A 16,051-nucleotide genomic window follows, 5' to 3' on the forward strand; every position below is an offset into this window, starting at 1 on the left:
GAAATTCTGTGAAAATAGATAAAATCTGGCAAGAAGGAAAAATAGAATTATTAGGCCATAAGTTTTCTGCAAATCTGTTGCCAATGAATTTAGCCGGATTCGATGTAGTGTTAGGAATGGATTGGTTAATAGCCAACCATGCTCGAATCCTATGTGATAAAAATGCTGTAGAAATTCAAACACCTTCCGGAGAAGTAATTTTAATTACTGGAGATAAACCTCGAAAGCCACTGAAATTCATCTCCGTAATGAAATTGGCAAGCTATTCGAGAAAGCAGGAAATGGTGTACATGATTTCAGTAATCATTAACACTAAAGATAAGGAACTTCAGGACATCCCGGTGGTGTCAGAATATCCAGACATTTTTCCAGAAGAATTACCTGGATTACCACCTGATAGAGAAGTAGAGTTTAGAATTCATTTAATTCCAGGTACTGTACCAATAGCTAAAGCACCATATAGATTAGCACCTACTGAAATGTTAGAATTGAAAAAGCAATTAGAAGAATTATTAAGCAAAGGATTCATACAACCTAGTTCATCCCCTTGGGGTGCACCAGTGTTGTTTGTGAAAAAGAAAGATGGATCGATGAGAATGTGTATCGATTATAGAGAATTGAATAAGGTTACGATTAAGAATCGATACCCATTACCTAGGATTGATGATCTTTTCGATCAATTACAAGGAGCTAGGTACTTCTCAAAGATAGATTTAAGATCCGGATACCATCAGTTGAAAGTACAAGAGGAAGATATACCTAAAACTGCCTTCAGAACTAGGTATGGTCATTATGAGTTTACAGTCATGCCCTTTGGGTTAACGAATGCCCCAGCAGCATTCATGGACATGATGAATCGAATCTGTAAACCATACTTGGATAAATTTGTGATCGTTTTCATCGACGACATACTTATTTATTCCAAAAGCCAAAAAGAACATTGTGAACACTTACACGTTCTCTTAACTTTGTTAAGAAAAGAAAGGCTTTATGCCAAATTCTCGAAATGTGAATTTTGGCTACAAGAAGTACAATTCTTAGGTCATGTGGTAAATCATGAAGGTATTCATGTAGATCCTGCTAAGATAGAAGCAATTACAAAGTGGAAAGTCCCACAAACAGCTATGGAGATAAGAAGTTTTCTAGGCTTAGCTGGATACTATAGACGATTTATCAAAGATTTTTCTAAGATAGCCGTACCATTAACTAAGTTAACCTGTAAAGCCGCTAAGTTTGAATGGGGACCTAGACAAGAAGAAACCTTTAAGATTTTAAAGCATAGATTGACGAATGCACCAATCTTAGCTTTACCCGAAGGAACAGAAGACTTTGAAGTATATTGTGATGCTTCAAAATTAGGATACGGATGTGTGTTAATGCAACACAAGAAGGTAATTGCGTATGCTTCTAGACAATTGAAAAAGCACGAAGAAAATTATACGACTCATGATCTAGAACCAGGAGCCATAATTTTTGCCCTTAAGATATGGAGACATTATCTGTATGGAAGTAAGTTTACTGTTTATACAGATCATAAGAGTTTAAGATATATATTTGGGCAAAAAGAGTTAAACATGAGACAAAGAAGATGGATGGAGATGCTGAGTGATTACGACTGTGATATTCAATATCACGAAGGAAAGGCAAATGTAGTTGCAGATGCCTTAAGTCGTAAGTACCATGAGAAACATAAACGAGTCCGTGCTCTGAGGTTAAATCTACAAGTAGATTTAATGGCACAAATCAAAGAAGTTCAGCAAACAGCAATCAAAGATGGTGCTGAAGGAATGAAAGGTTACCTAAAAGAACTAGAACAAGGAAATGATGGAATTTGGAAATTCCATAAGAAACGAATTTGGGTACCTAAACAAGGAGAGTTAAGAAATAAAATCTTAGAAGAAGCTCATAAATCTAGGTATACCATGCACCCAGGAAACAATAAGATGTACCAAGATTTAAGAAATAATTTTTGGTGGATAGGAATGAAAAAGGATATAGCTGAATACGTATCCAAGTGTTTAACTTGTTCACAAGTTAAGGCAGAACACCAGAAACCTTCAGGACTACTACAACAGTTAGAAATGCCTGTATGAAAATGGGAACTCATAACAATGGATTTTGTTACCAAGTTACCCAGAACCAGAAAAGGTAATGATGCGATTTGGGTAATCGTAGACCGATTAACCAAGTCAGCTCATTTCTTACCAATGAAAGAAACCTTTAGCATGGAAAGGTTAGCACAACTGTACGTGGACGAAGTAGTATCCCTACATGGAGTCCCACTCTCCATAATATCGGATAGAGATAGTCGATTTACTTCTCATTTCTGGAAAAGTTTTCAGAAAGCAATGGGAACTCGACTAAATCTAAGTACTGCATATCATCCACAAACAGACGGACAAAGTGAAAGGACAATACAAACTCTAGAAGACATGCTCCGAGCATGTGTAATTGACTTTGGTGGCAATTGGGATAGCCATTTGCCATTAATTGAATTCTCCTATAACAATAGTTATCATTCAAGCATCGAAGTTGCACCATTCGAAGCATTATACGGACGTAAGTGCAGAACTCCAGTATGTTGGGCAGAAATCGGAGAAAGTCAATTATCAGGTCCTGAAATTGTACAAGAAACTACTGACAAGATAACTCAGATTAAGGAAAGATTGAAAACGGCTCGAGATCGTCAGAAGAGCTATGCAGACAATCGTCGTAAGCCTTTAGAATTTCAAGTAGGAGATAAAGTACTTTTAAAAGTCTCTCCTTGGAAAGGAGTAGTACGATTCGGAAAGAAAGGAAAGCTAAGTCCAAGGTACGTTGGACCATTCCCCGTGATTCAACGAATAGGACCAGTAGCTTATCGTTTACAACTACCAGAAGAGTTAGCTGGAGTACATGATGTATTTCATGTATCCAATCTCAAGAAATGTTTATCAGACGAGTCCCTAATAGTACCTCTTCAAGATATAGAGGTAAATGAAAAGCTGAAATTCGTAGAGAAACCCCTACAAATAGAAGACCGGAAGATCAAGTTTCTCAAGCACAAACGACTAGTGCTAGTAAAAGTCAAATGGGAATCCAAGAGAGGACCAGAGTACACTTGGGAACTGGAAACAGAAATAAAGCGAAAGTACCCTCATCTATTTCAGTAAATCTCGAGGACGAGATTTTTCTTAAGGTGGGGAGGATGTAACAACTGCCACTAAAATCAATAATTAGAACGATAATTAGTTAATAAGAAAACCCTAGTTAAGACACCCAAGTAATTTTACACTAACCCTAAAATTTTCATAACAATCAGAATCAGGATCAGGGCCCCTAAAACTCAGGGGGGATAAACCCTAGTTGGTAATATCTTAACGAATTTTACGTGGGAGCTAAGTTTCAGTCGAAACCAACTCAGCAGGCCTATACCCACAACAAGGCTACTCTAGGCTAGATGGGTTTCCCAGGCGAGTCGCGACAGAATCACTGTCACCTTACGCGACACGCGGGCGGGTTAAATTTTCAGTATAAATAGAAGGGGTTGGGACTTGAATTCTGTCTTTGGAACGACGTAAAATCGAGTTACGTAGACCGAGTTATCACAGAAACAGTCCAACACACACACTAATCACGAGGTGCTGCCACAATCAGGGTAATAACTCGATCGCTATTACGATTCAACGTCCGATCGATTATAACTATCCAACGATAGTCCGGGTGCTGCTCAATTGAGCTTGTACTTTGATTATTCGTCGTGATTTCGACTTGAATATTAGAGTGCTGTTCGAATTCGGACTATGCTCTGTTATTCGTTGTGAATCCGATTGAATTATCGAGTATTGCACTGATTAATCGTTGTGAGGGTTTAATCTCGTGAATTGACGTAACTGCTGTATTAGTTACTAACCTGCATGTGTGTGTGCATTGTGTTAAACTAGGTGTAATCAAGGCTAATCAGTAGGCTTATATCTATTGCTCGTTAAATCTGCAATGTGAGTCATTCTCCTTTTTAAATTATTTCTCACCGTTTGTGAGTAAGTATTACAATACCTCAAATTATTTTCAAGGTTATAATTACAGGGATTAAGTCTTTGTAATCACCAAATTACAGCTGGTTTGTGGGGTATTGTGCACATTACTATTTTTATCACTCTATGTGAGTGAATATTACTCTATGTGAGTGATTATTACTCTGTGTGAGTAAACCGTCACTATTAGGGCAACGGGACCCAATAGTGGTATGACCACAGTCACAGATCCGGTCGAGTGACAAATACCCATTCTTGATAATTGGTTGATAGAAACATTGTAATCGCTCTTAATACTGTAAATTTATAACTAACGGGTCAATGGAATGATTCACTCAGTATTTCCCGCTGACAAAACCTTTTTCAAACATGTTTCAGGTGATCTGTGTGATCCAGGAAAAGTGCAGTAAAGCACTATCAAGCTCAAGAAGTGGCTCAGTGTAAATAAACCAATAAAACGTGTTTTGAAAAATAAAGATTTCTGTGTGAAATCAACTTATTGTAAATTATGGGAATTTATCCCTTAAAACTTTGTGTAATATATTAAACGAGCATTTTACGGTGAAAAGATCCTGTTGTAAAAAGACTTCCGCTGTCGCATAAATTAAATACTACGGGTACCACTGAAATCTGCCCGCGGCCCCCGGCTCCGTCCAGGGTAGGGTCGGGAGCCGTGACATACTAACACACGAGTCGGATCCAAGTGATTCATCTTGTCTATCTGTTTTTATTTTATCTTATTTTTCAGCATTTAGTTAGTTTTTATTTTTCTTAGTTTAAAACATTTTTTCACTTTTTGATTTGATTAGACGTTGAGGATAAACCGGTATTAAAAGCTCTTGTGTCCTTGGATGACCTCGGTATCTTACCAACACTATACTACGTCCACGATGGGTGCACTTGCCCATATGTGTGTTTAGTGTTAGTAAATATCGTGTTTTATAAATTTAAAACTTGGCTAAAAGTGTAAAAAAGGGGCTTAAATATACATCTAAAATATATACATGCTAGCACGCATCAAGTTTTTGGCGCCGTTGCCGGGGACACAAGGATTCTAAGAAAGCTTAAAATCGACGGCCTAATCAGTTTTTCAAAACCTTTTCAAAACGCGCGCACATTTTCCTGCATTTTAGTTTAGTTTGCATTTACAGTAGCCTGAACACGGGGCCGTGCTCGCTGAACACGCCCCCGTGCTGCATATTTTTAGTTAGATACCCAGATACAGAGTCTGAACACGGGGCCGTGCTCACTGAACACGCCCCCGTGCTCAACGTGACCAGTAACTTTAATTAAAACGCCCAGATACAGTCCCTGAACACGGGGCCGTGTCCACTGAACACGGGGCCGTGTCCAGCTTCTGTTTCCGTCTTATTTTTGTTTTCTGGTCCCGAGACTCAGTTGTGGTCTGTTGAGTGATTCTTATGGATCAATACTCAAGAGGTTACAACTACACCTACGATGAGGATGATTATAGGGGTAATTATTGCACTAATTGTCGTAACACACGCTCGGTTCAATATAATAACTCATATCAACCATCCACTTCATACGACTACTATGAGGAGCCCAGGTACGAGCCATCAACTTCATACACATCCTATGAAGACCAAAGGTATGAACCTCCTCCCTCATACTCATATTTTGAGGAATCAAGGTATGAGCCTTCATACTCATACTTTGAAGACTCAAGATATGAGCCACCATCTTCATATTCTTATTATGAGGAACCATGGCATGAACAACCCACCTCATATGAGTACTATGAAGAACAAAGTTTCGACCCTTATCCATCATATACTTACAATGAAGAACAATGGTGTGAACCATCTACTTCATATGAGTATTATGAGGAACCAAGGATCGAACAACCGGATTCAAGCTTTGAGGATCCAAATTCTTTTTCTCTCACCGAAGTGACCAATAGGATATTAGAACACATTAAAACTATCGAACGTTACATGAAAGAATCTCGCGCAAGGGAAGAGGAATCCCGCGCAAGAGAAGAATTAAATTGTAATAATAACGTAGCGGTAGTTGAAAATGTAAAAATGGAAGAACAAGAAAGTGAAAAACCGACACATGAGTTAAACAATGAAAAAGGTGAGTCCGATAATGTTAGAATTCATGAAGAGTCTAATTTTGAAGAAATTATTCTCTTGTCACCTACTTTCGAAAATCATTGTTTAGTAACCCCTCATGCCAAGTTTTTAAAATAGTTAAACACTAATGCTAAAATCAAAGAATTAGTAAGTGTTAAGTTAACTAATGATCAAACTTCGCTAATAAAAGAAGACCCTTTTGAAATTAACATTACACCGGTTCCATGTTTTTTTCAAAATTCATTTATTAGCAATATCACCATTGATAAAGATCTTTGTGTTAACATGATGCCTAACTACATTTTTGAAAAATTAAGTATTAGTGATTTTACTCCACTTCAAATTCCCATTTTTCTATCCGATCGAAAAGTGATAAAATCAATCGGTGTAGTTGAAGATGTTTTGGTTCAAACAAATCAATTGATAATCCCAACCGACTTTGTCATCCTCGATGACGCCCCACTAGTCTTGGGAAAACCTTTTGTACAAACTCATAAAGCTTTGAAAAACCGGAAATTCAACAATCTACCTCTTCAGTTAGGGGCATTCAAAAGGAGCATAGACCTTGAGCGTTCAATGAAATATCCTTTTGGCAATAATGACCCCCTAATTGAAGATGAAGCTGAACCACCCGATACGACTAACGAAGAAGACCACTTTGTCGAAGAAGAGATAGCCATAGAACAAACCTTTAAGGTTCTTAATCTAGATGAGCCACAAAATAAGGTGTCTTCTAAAGACCCACCCCTTGAGCTCAAAGAACTTCCTAAAGGTTTGGAATATGCTTTTCTAGGCAAAGATGGTAGTTTACCGGTGATTATTTCATATAAATTAAGTAACGTAGAAAAAGAGAAATTAATTAGCCTACTTAAAAAACACAAAAACGCGATCACTTGGAAGCTTGTAGATATTAAAGGAATAAGCCCTTCCATGTGCACGCACAAAATTTTAATGAATGATGACTACAAAACGGTAATTCAACCACAACGAAGAGTGAACCCCAATGTTCAAGAAGTGGTTAAGAATGAAGTCATCAAACTACTTGACACCGGACTAATCTACCCTATCTCCGATAGCCCGTGGGTAAGTCCCGTTCAAGTAGTCCCAAAGAAAGGAGGTATGACGGTAATAACTAATGAGAAAAATGAATTAATACCAACAAGAACCGTCACAGGATGGAGAGTTTGTATAGATTATAGGCGATTAAATGAGGCAACAAGGAAAGACCACTTTCCTTTACCCTTCATTGATCAAATGTTAGAAAGATTGTCCGGTCATAAATTTTATTGTTTCTTAGATGGGTTTTCAGGTTACTTTCAAATACCGATAGCACCAGAAGACCAAGAGAAAACAACTTTCACATGTCCCTACGGAACCTTCGCATATCGACGCATGCCATTCGGTCTATGTAATGCGCCTGCAACATTCCAACGTTGTATGGTGGCCATTTTCCATGATATGATAGAAAAGACAATGGAAGTCTTCATGGACGACTTTTCCATCTTTGGAGACTCATATGACCAATGCCTCGATAATCTTGAACGAATGCTATCCCGATGTGAGGAAACTAACCTCGCCCTTAACTGGGAAAAATGCCATTTCATGGTAACAGAGGGAATAGTACTCGGTCACAAAATCTCAAGCGAAGGAATGGAAGTTGATCGAGCAAAAATAGAAACTATTTCTCGATTACCTCCTCCATCCTCCGTAAGAGCAATCAGAAGTTTCCTAGGACATGCCGGATTTTATAGAAGGTTTATCAAGGACTTTTCAAAAATTTCAAGGCCTCTAACAAAATTACTTGAAAAAGATGCACCCTTCATCTTTGACAAGGAATGCAATCAAGCATTTCTAACTCTCAAGGAAATGCTAGTCAATGCACCTATCATGATAGCGCCAGATTGGAAATTTCCTTTCGAAATCATGTGTGATGCAAGTGACTTTGCTGTTGGAGCAGTCTTGGGACAAAGAAAAGAAAAGCATTTCCACCCAATTTATTATGCTAGTAAAACTCTTAATGATGCACAAGAAAATTATACAACTACAGAAAAAGAATTACTAGCAGTGGTATTTGCTTTTGATAAATTTCGTTCTTATCTTGTTCTTTCTAAAACAGTAGTCTATACAGACCATGCAGCCATCAGGTACCTCTTCAAGAAACAAGACGCAAAACCCCGTTTGATCAGATGGATTCTACTCCTCCAAGAATTCGACATCGAAATCAAGGACAAAAGAGGAGCAGAAAACACTGCTGCAGATCATCTCTCACGCTTAGAAGACCCAGCTTTGAAGACAACCAGAGACGAGCAAATCAACGAGAAATTTCCCACTGAATCCTTGGAAATGATGGAAAGTAGACAAGAGCCATGGTATGCCGACTACGCTAATTTCCTAGCTAGCGGTATAGTCACCAAAGGATGGCCACATCATCAAAGAAAGAAATTCTTTGCTGATGTAAAGCATTACTTTTGGGAAGACCCCTATCTTTTCAAAATGTGTGCCGACCAGCTCATCCGAAGGTGTGTCCATGGTAATGAAGCACGAAGAATTCTCCGTCATTGTCATGAAGGTCCATACGGAGGACATCATGGTGCCGCAAGTACCGCACGAAAGGTATTTGATTCAGGATTTTACTGGCCAACCATTTACAAGGATGCACAAAACCTTGTAAAGACATGTGATGCCTGCCAGAGATCAGGTAATATTTCTTCCAAAAACGAAATGCCTCAAAATGGCATTCTCGTCTGTGAAATCTTTGACGTGTGGGGACTCGATTTCATGGGACCCTTCCCACCTTCAAAGGGAAACAAATATATACTTGTGGCAGTCGATTACTTGTCTAAATGGGCGGAGGCCGAGGCTCTTCCAACAAATGATGGAAGGGTAGTGGTAAAATTTTTGAAAAAACTGTTTTCTCGTTTCGGGACACCAAAGGCTTTAATAAGTGATAGAGGTACCCATTTTTGCAATCATCAACTCGAAAAAATATTAACAAGGTATGGGGTCTATCACCGGGTCTCAACAGCATATCACCCTCAAACAAATGGGCAAGCCGAAGTGACTAATCGAGGTTTAAAACGAATACTTGAAAAAACCGTAGGAATAAATAAAAAAGAATGGGCCGACAAATTAGACGACGCTTTATGGGCTTTTCGAACTGCTTATAAAACCACTATAGGCACAACCCCATATAAACTTGTCTATGGAAAAAGTTGTCACTTGCCAGTAGAAATAGCTCACAAAGCCTACTGGGCAATAAAAAACGTGAACTTAGATTTAGAAAATGCCGGTAAAAATCGATTTTGTCAAATAAATGAATTAGACGAGCTAAGGAATTATGCATATTCTAACTCCGAAATTTATAAAGAAAGAATGAAAAATTTACATGATAAATATATTAGATCTAATGAATTTCGGGTAGGAGATCAAGTTCTACTGTTTAATTCACGACTTCGATTATTTCTTGGTAAGCTAAAATCTAGGTGGTCAGGACCTTTTCCGTCACCCATGTTTTTCCACACGGTGCAGTAGAAATTAAAACTCGAAATGGGATACCATTTAAAGTCAATGGCCAACGGCTAAAACTCTATCGAGGATCCATTGAGGATGAGGAAGAGGAGATCTCACTTCAAACGGTTAACGAATAAACTCATACCCGACATGTTACAGGTAAGTGTACGTTTCAAAACCGGTAAGTCTTCTAGCCATTTTTGGAAATAAGGGGCATGCACACGAGCACATCGAAAAAAAAAATTTCAAAAACTTTGCTCGGCACGGGGCCGTGTCGAGGCAACTGTCGGGATAAAACCCTCTTTTCCTATCAGTTACATCATTCCACACGCCCCGTATAGCCGAAAACGCTCTGGTTCCAGGCAATTTTCCGCAGTTTTCCAACGTCACTACCAAATTTAACAAAATCAAGGTATGATTCTATCATCATTAGTAGTTAGATTAGTTACTTGCATGTAGTTAAAACATCAAAAATTGGGGAAAAATCTAGGGTTCTTCATGTTCATCCGGATCGAACTCAAAATTTTTGATGAAATCTGTTAGTAGTAGTTTAGATTAGTATAGTAGGAAGTAAATAAACATGTATTGTTGATAGATTCGTTTGATTTCAACTAAAACCCCAAACCCTTGTTCTTGAACAGAAAAACACGAAATTGAAAGGGTAAACGGTTTGTTTTGGGAAAAACGACACTTAGGGTTTCATTTTCGGGGGAAACCGCTACTATTGGGCTAAAAATTTTCAGGTTTTCGAAACCGGGACGAAAAATGAATTTTTTGGGTTACAGACGCCTGGACACGGGGCCGTGTCCACTGAACACGGGGCCGTGTCCAGCCCACTGTTTGCAGTTTCATTACAATTATCCTTGTTTCGTACTAACTTTTGATGTATTCTTTCAGATGTCAAAATTCATGAGGTTCAACGCAAGCGAACTTGACGCCAGGGCACGGTACGAGATACTACAAACAAGACCGGAGGAGTACCCTAGGCGGGCATGTACCGACTTGTTAACCATGGTGAATCAACTTGACCGATTCAACAACATCGTGAGAGGTCCACTGGCAGTTGCATTGAACACCCGGCTTAGGTCGGTGCATCAATGCACAATGGAGTTTTACAGTACTTTCATTTTCAACTCAAGGTGTGAACCGTTTGACCATGAGGCGGTCACATTCCAATGTGGAGGGACCACGTTCACAACCTCCATGGCACAGTTTGGATCTATCATAGGGTTATATAGTGAAGAGGAATCGGGGAATGAAGAGAATACTGGAGGGTTACGAGACTTGGATGCAACTGAACGTCAAGCCGCATGGGCTCAGATCGGTGAAGGAATCTACAACCCTAGCAGCACCAAGAGTACCAAACTGAGGGACCCGCTTTACCGCTACATTCACAGGCTCCTCACCTACTCGCTGAACCAGCGTCACGACAGTAGTGGCGTTGTAGGGTTGAAAGATTTGGTTGTCCTTCACTGCATCCACAACCAGAAGCCTCTCGATGTTCCTTATCTCCTGTTACGAAACATGCACCTAAATCGCCTTGCTCACGCTCCTACACGTATCTTCTTCGTGGGATGGGTGTACCGTCTTTTCAAGCATTTCACGAATATCCCAAGGTCCTTTGAAAGGAGTCCATGGTCGGGACGAGTTGACTACCACATTTGCCGAGCCATGAACTTACTTTATGAGGCAGAAGACGGGACGGTGAGCTTTCAAAGGACACAAGGCTATGCATGGAACCCGCAGGAGGCTCTAGTTCTTCATGCACCACCTCCCCATTATCAGTACCAACCCCAGGGCGATCCGGGTCAATCCTCCTCTCAAGGAGGCGGTTTTCCTAACTTTCAAAGTTTACATGATCTTTTGCAGGAAAACCTCATGTGCACCAGGAACACCTACAATCTCGCCAACAACACATACCACCGGGTTGGAGCTATCGAGCGCAACATTAACGATATACAAGATGATATCGGTAGCATCCGGGAGTACATGGCGAGGCATGGGGGTGGAGGTGATGGTAGCGATGAAGACATGGAGTAGGAGGCTTGAAGGAACAAGGGGCAGGTTGGTGATAAGCCCACAGGTTTAAGTACCCTTCTCTATCAAACAATTTACGGCCTGCGTGCCGCTTGTTGAACAATTTACTTTCTTTAACTATTTCTTTTATCTTTGTTTTATTTTTACTTTATGCGTGGAGACAATTAATGTTGGTAATTTAGGATGGTTTATGTTTGTTTGGTTTGGTATTGAGTGATTAAAATAGGTGCAATACAAGGGTTGGGGTGCTAAACATTAGCACTTGCAGCCCCAAAATGGAGAAACCGGGAGACAAAACTTGTTTTTCAGGCTCACAGACTATCCACACGGGGACGTGTCCAGCCGACACGCCCCCGTGTTCATCTCCCAGACCTGCTGTTTGTTTACTGACCTGCAATTATTTACCAGACACGAGGCCGTGTCCAACCGACACGCCCCCGTGTTCATCTTCTGTAAGTTTTCATTACTGGCAGTTCGCCACGGGGCCGTGTCCAGGATGCCAGTAACATAAATCTTTGCTTTTTAACCTACTTTTACACATTCTAATCAACCAAAAACCTTATTTTTGGACACATTAAGGACAATGTGTAATTTAAGTGTGGGGGGGATGCTAAAACCTTGAATTTTGTAAATCCTAAATACAAGCCTTACACAAAACTCTATTGGAACCGCTAAACACCCCAAATTTTTTTCAAAAACTTTTCATTTTTTTATCATTTACTTGTCTTAGTTTAAGTTGGGAATAACAAGTTCTAAAAAGGTTATATTTTTACAAATTTACAACCGATAGCGTCATGATAATAAAGAACCAACATAAGAAAATTACGAAACGGCATAACAAGTCTAGTTAAAAATTCGATTATATATACTTGATCACATTAAAAACCCATTCCCACAAAAGTGAGTTTTGAGCCTTTATTGAGCATAAAGATATACATATTTAGACTAAATGCTCATTTTTCGTTTCTTGTGTGAATAGCCGCTTGGTTCTTACAACTCTAAAACTTGCCACGACGATACATTCCCGGTCCTTACCAACTTAAACCCAAGTAAGTAAGTGATGGAGGCATTAGGACTAACCATATTTTTCTTTCTAAACCATTATTTTTCAATTTTTTTTTACCACCTACCCAAAATCCCCCTAGATAGCCCCTTTGAGCCTAAACCTTTCATTTCATTACCCCAAAACCCTTTTTACCCACAAAAAAAAAAAAAAAAAAAAAACTCTTTTCATTTTTCACCCTTTATTTTAGTAACAAGCTCGGTTTTTCGTAAACTCGCCTTTTTATGTGATGAAAAAAAAAAATTTTTGATGAAGTCAAAAACAAACAAAAGCTATATAAAAGCTTGTTTGGAGAAATACTTCAAAATAAAAAGTCACTAAAAACAAGGTATGTCACGAAAACCGACGCTTTTTACGATTTTCGCCCTTTTACTAACAACTAACCCAAACCACCCACCTTTAACCCAAACCTAACCCTTCACCCAAAAAGTCCTCTTGATATTTACAAAGGTAAAAAGTTAAAAAGGAGGAGGATTGATTGCTTGGCAAGCCTATGGAAGGCGTAAGCTCCATGCCGCTCTCGAGTGATTCACTAAAAATTACACCTTCGGCCGAGTGTTGAGTGATCTCCCGTGAGGTATGTGAACTTGTATATAAATGGAATTTTAATAAGGCATGCTATGCCCGAATAAGTAATTTATCTTATGAAACGTTCAAAATAAATCATAACGAATAGGATTGTAAATAAATAAAAATAAAACTTACAAAGACCTTGGATTCCCGACACTCTAGGACAAGCTAAAAACTTTCTCTTCTACCTATTCCATTTGGGAGTGTAAGCCACATTTAAAGAGTTTTGCTTGAGGACAATCAAAAGTTCAAGTGTGGGGGTATTTGATGTGTGTAAAATGCAACATATAAACCACATCAATTAAGGCATAAAACTAACCCTTTTTAAGTACTAATGTTGGAAAAAGAGTGTTTTTGTCTTTCTTTTGTATTTTCAGGATGAAATGAGCTCAAAATCACAAAAGAAGCAAAAAAGACAACTAATTCTAGCATAAATACAAGAAAAGGAATAAAAGTAGACTGCCCGGACCCTCAACGGCACCTCCCAAGGCAAAGAAGAGAAAACAGAAGACTGAACACGCCCCGTGTCCAGTGGACACGGGGCCATGCCCAAGAAGCAGCAGAAAAGACAAACCAGTAGAAGCTTCCATTGCCCACCACGGGGCCGTGTCCAGCGGGCACGGGGGCGTGGTGAAAGTACAGCAGGCGCATTAATTGTAATTGCGAATTACAATTAATGAAGAGAGAGAATGTCAGACGGGCACGGGGGCGTGTCCAGCGGACACGGGGCCGTGCCCAGCCTTCTGTTCAGCCTATAAATAGGGGTGCTTGGTTTCATTCCATCTCATCCCTTGGCACGCCACCTCTCTCACACTCCATCCACCACCCACCACCACCATAACACCATCATCCACCACCATCATCCATTGTCCATCGTAGAGTGTGTGAGTCGTCTCGGGATCCAAGATTGATCGTAAGAGTTCTTGACAATCAAGGCCATGTTTGCCTAAGTCTCTTACATCACTTGGTGAAGACAAGTGTTTAGTATAATACTTTTTATTTTTAATCTTTTGCACTTTTTATTTGGTTTTGTATTAATGACTTTAATAACTAGTTACTTATGTTGAAGGTGATCTTTCCTTATCGTTTGTCCGTGGTGTCTTGGCATTATTTTACTGTCTATATAAAATAAAAGATTTTCACCATTCATATCTCCACGGTCTATATGGAGGTATGTTGGCTACCTGGTCGGGGGTTAAGGGAACGGTTTGGTAAGGGTCTTGCCTTGTTCAGCGTTTAGAGGTCCTGCTTGGGACCTGGGTCAAATTTAGTAGGATCTCCTTCAATGCCCATAGGTATTGGATGGCGGGGATCCAAACTCTTTGACCCCCTCATAAGTTAACTACTATTAATACTATAACCCGGCTATTTAGGACTGTATCCCTGCTGACTCAGACTACTTAGCCGAGGGTAACGTCACCGCCAAAAGCGGGGCCTACCACAATTTGCATTAATAACTTAATTCATTATCTTTCAATAATCCGACCCTTTAGGATTGTATCCTTGCTGACTCAAACTACTGGGTTGAGGGTGACGTCGCCTTCAAAAGAGGGGCCTACTACAATAACTAAGATAATCTCTTAAACAAGTGCAAAAGTGCGAAAATAATCAAAGGTTATACTAACACACGAGTCGGATCCAAGTGATTCATCTTGTCTATCTGTTTTTATTTTATCTTATTTTTCAGCATTTAGTTAGTTTTTATTTTTCTTAGTTTAAAACATTTTTTCACTTTTTGATTTGATTAGACGTTGAGGATAAACCGGTATTAAAAGCTCTTGTGTCCTTGGACGACCTCGGTATCTTACCAACATTATACTACGTCCACGATGGGTGCACTTGCCCATATGTGTGTTTAGTGTTAGTAAATATCGTGTTTTATAAATTTAAAACTTGGCTAAAAGTGTAAAAAGGGGGCTTAAATATACATCTAAAATATATACACGCTAGCACGCATCACGGTCCAATCATCTCGGCGACGATTCTGTGTTTCTTCATTGGCGCCCACTGTGGGGCCGACAACGAACCGCATCTTGTTATTTTTCTCTACTTGAACTTCTAGATCTGCATTTTGTCACAAGTTCACATAATATTTTCGGTTGTAAAACCCTTCAGATCAACATTTGTGTGAACGGGATATGACGGCGACAATGGGGTGTAACTTTGTTGCCGTAAAAAATTTTCAAGAAGATAAAATTTTGAGATTCAGGTTTGCTGGGGCTCTATACCTCCATTAACAAAGCTAGCCACAGTTTATACGGCAATTCAGGTAAATCATTTACCTCCTTTTCTTTGATATGCATATGATAAAGTTTTGTAAAACAATTTTAATGGCCAACAAAGGTTTGTCAAAAGGAAAACAGATTACAATTTATTGACTATTAAGAGCTCACAGGAGGGTGATTGAGAAACTTTGCATTTTGTTTTGAGAAAGCGAAGTTCTCTTAGCCTTTTTGTCATTTTTTAAATTGCTACACAACATAACAAAAGTGTAGTCGGTGTCATGCGTCCTTTCTCAGAAAAGTGTACAACTCTGAACAACAAATAAGGCTGCCAAGCATGTCCTTGCTTTCTCTTAAAAATAAAGGTCTTCATCCTTTCGTTCAGATTAAAAAGATAGACCATTTTCAAAACCGTAAGAGATCATGTTCGTCGGACATACTTCGCCGCCGCGAGTAACCGCGCGAGTACACCGAGTGCCGGACATGCTCTGTCGCGTAGGTACACCGCATGACGAATATGCTCCGCCGCGCAGGTAG

Source organism: Helianthus annuus, chromosome 10 (genome assembly GCF_002127325.2).
Source record: "Helianthus annuus cultivar XRQ/B chromosome 10, HanXRQr2.0-SUNRISE, whole genome shotgun sequence".
Classification (NCBI taxonomy): domain Eukaryota; kingdom Viridiplantae; phylum Streptophyta; class Magnoliopsida; order Asterales; family Asteraceae; genus Helianthus; species Helianthus annuus.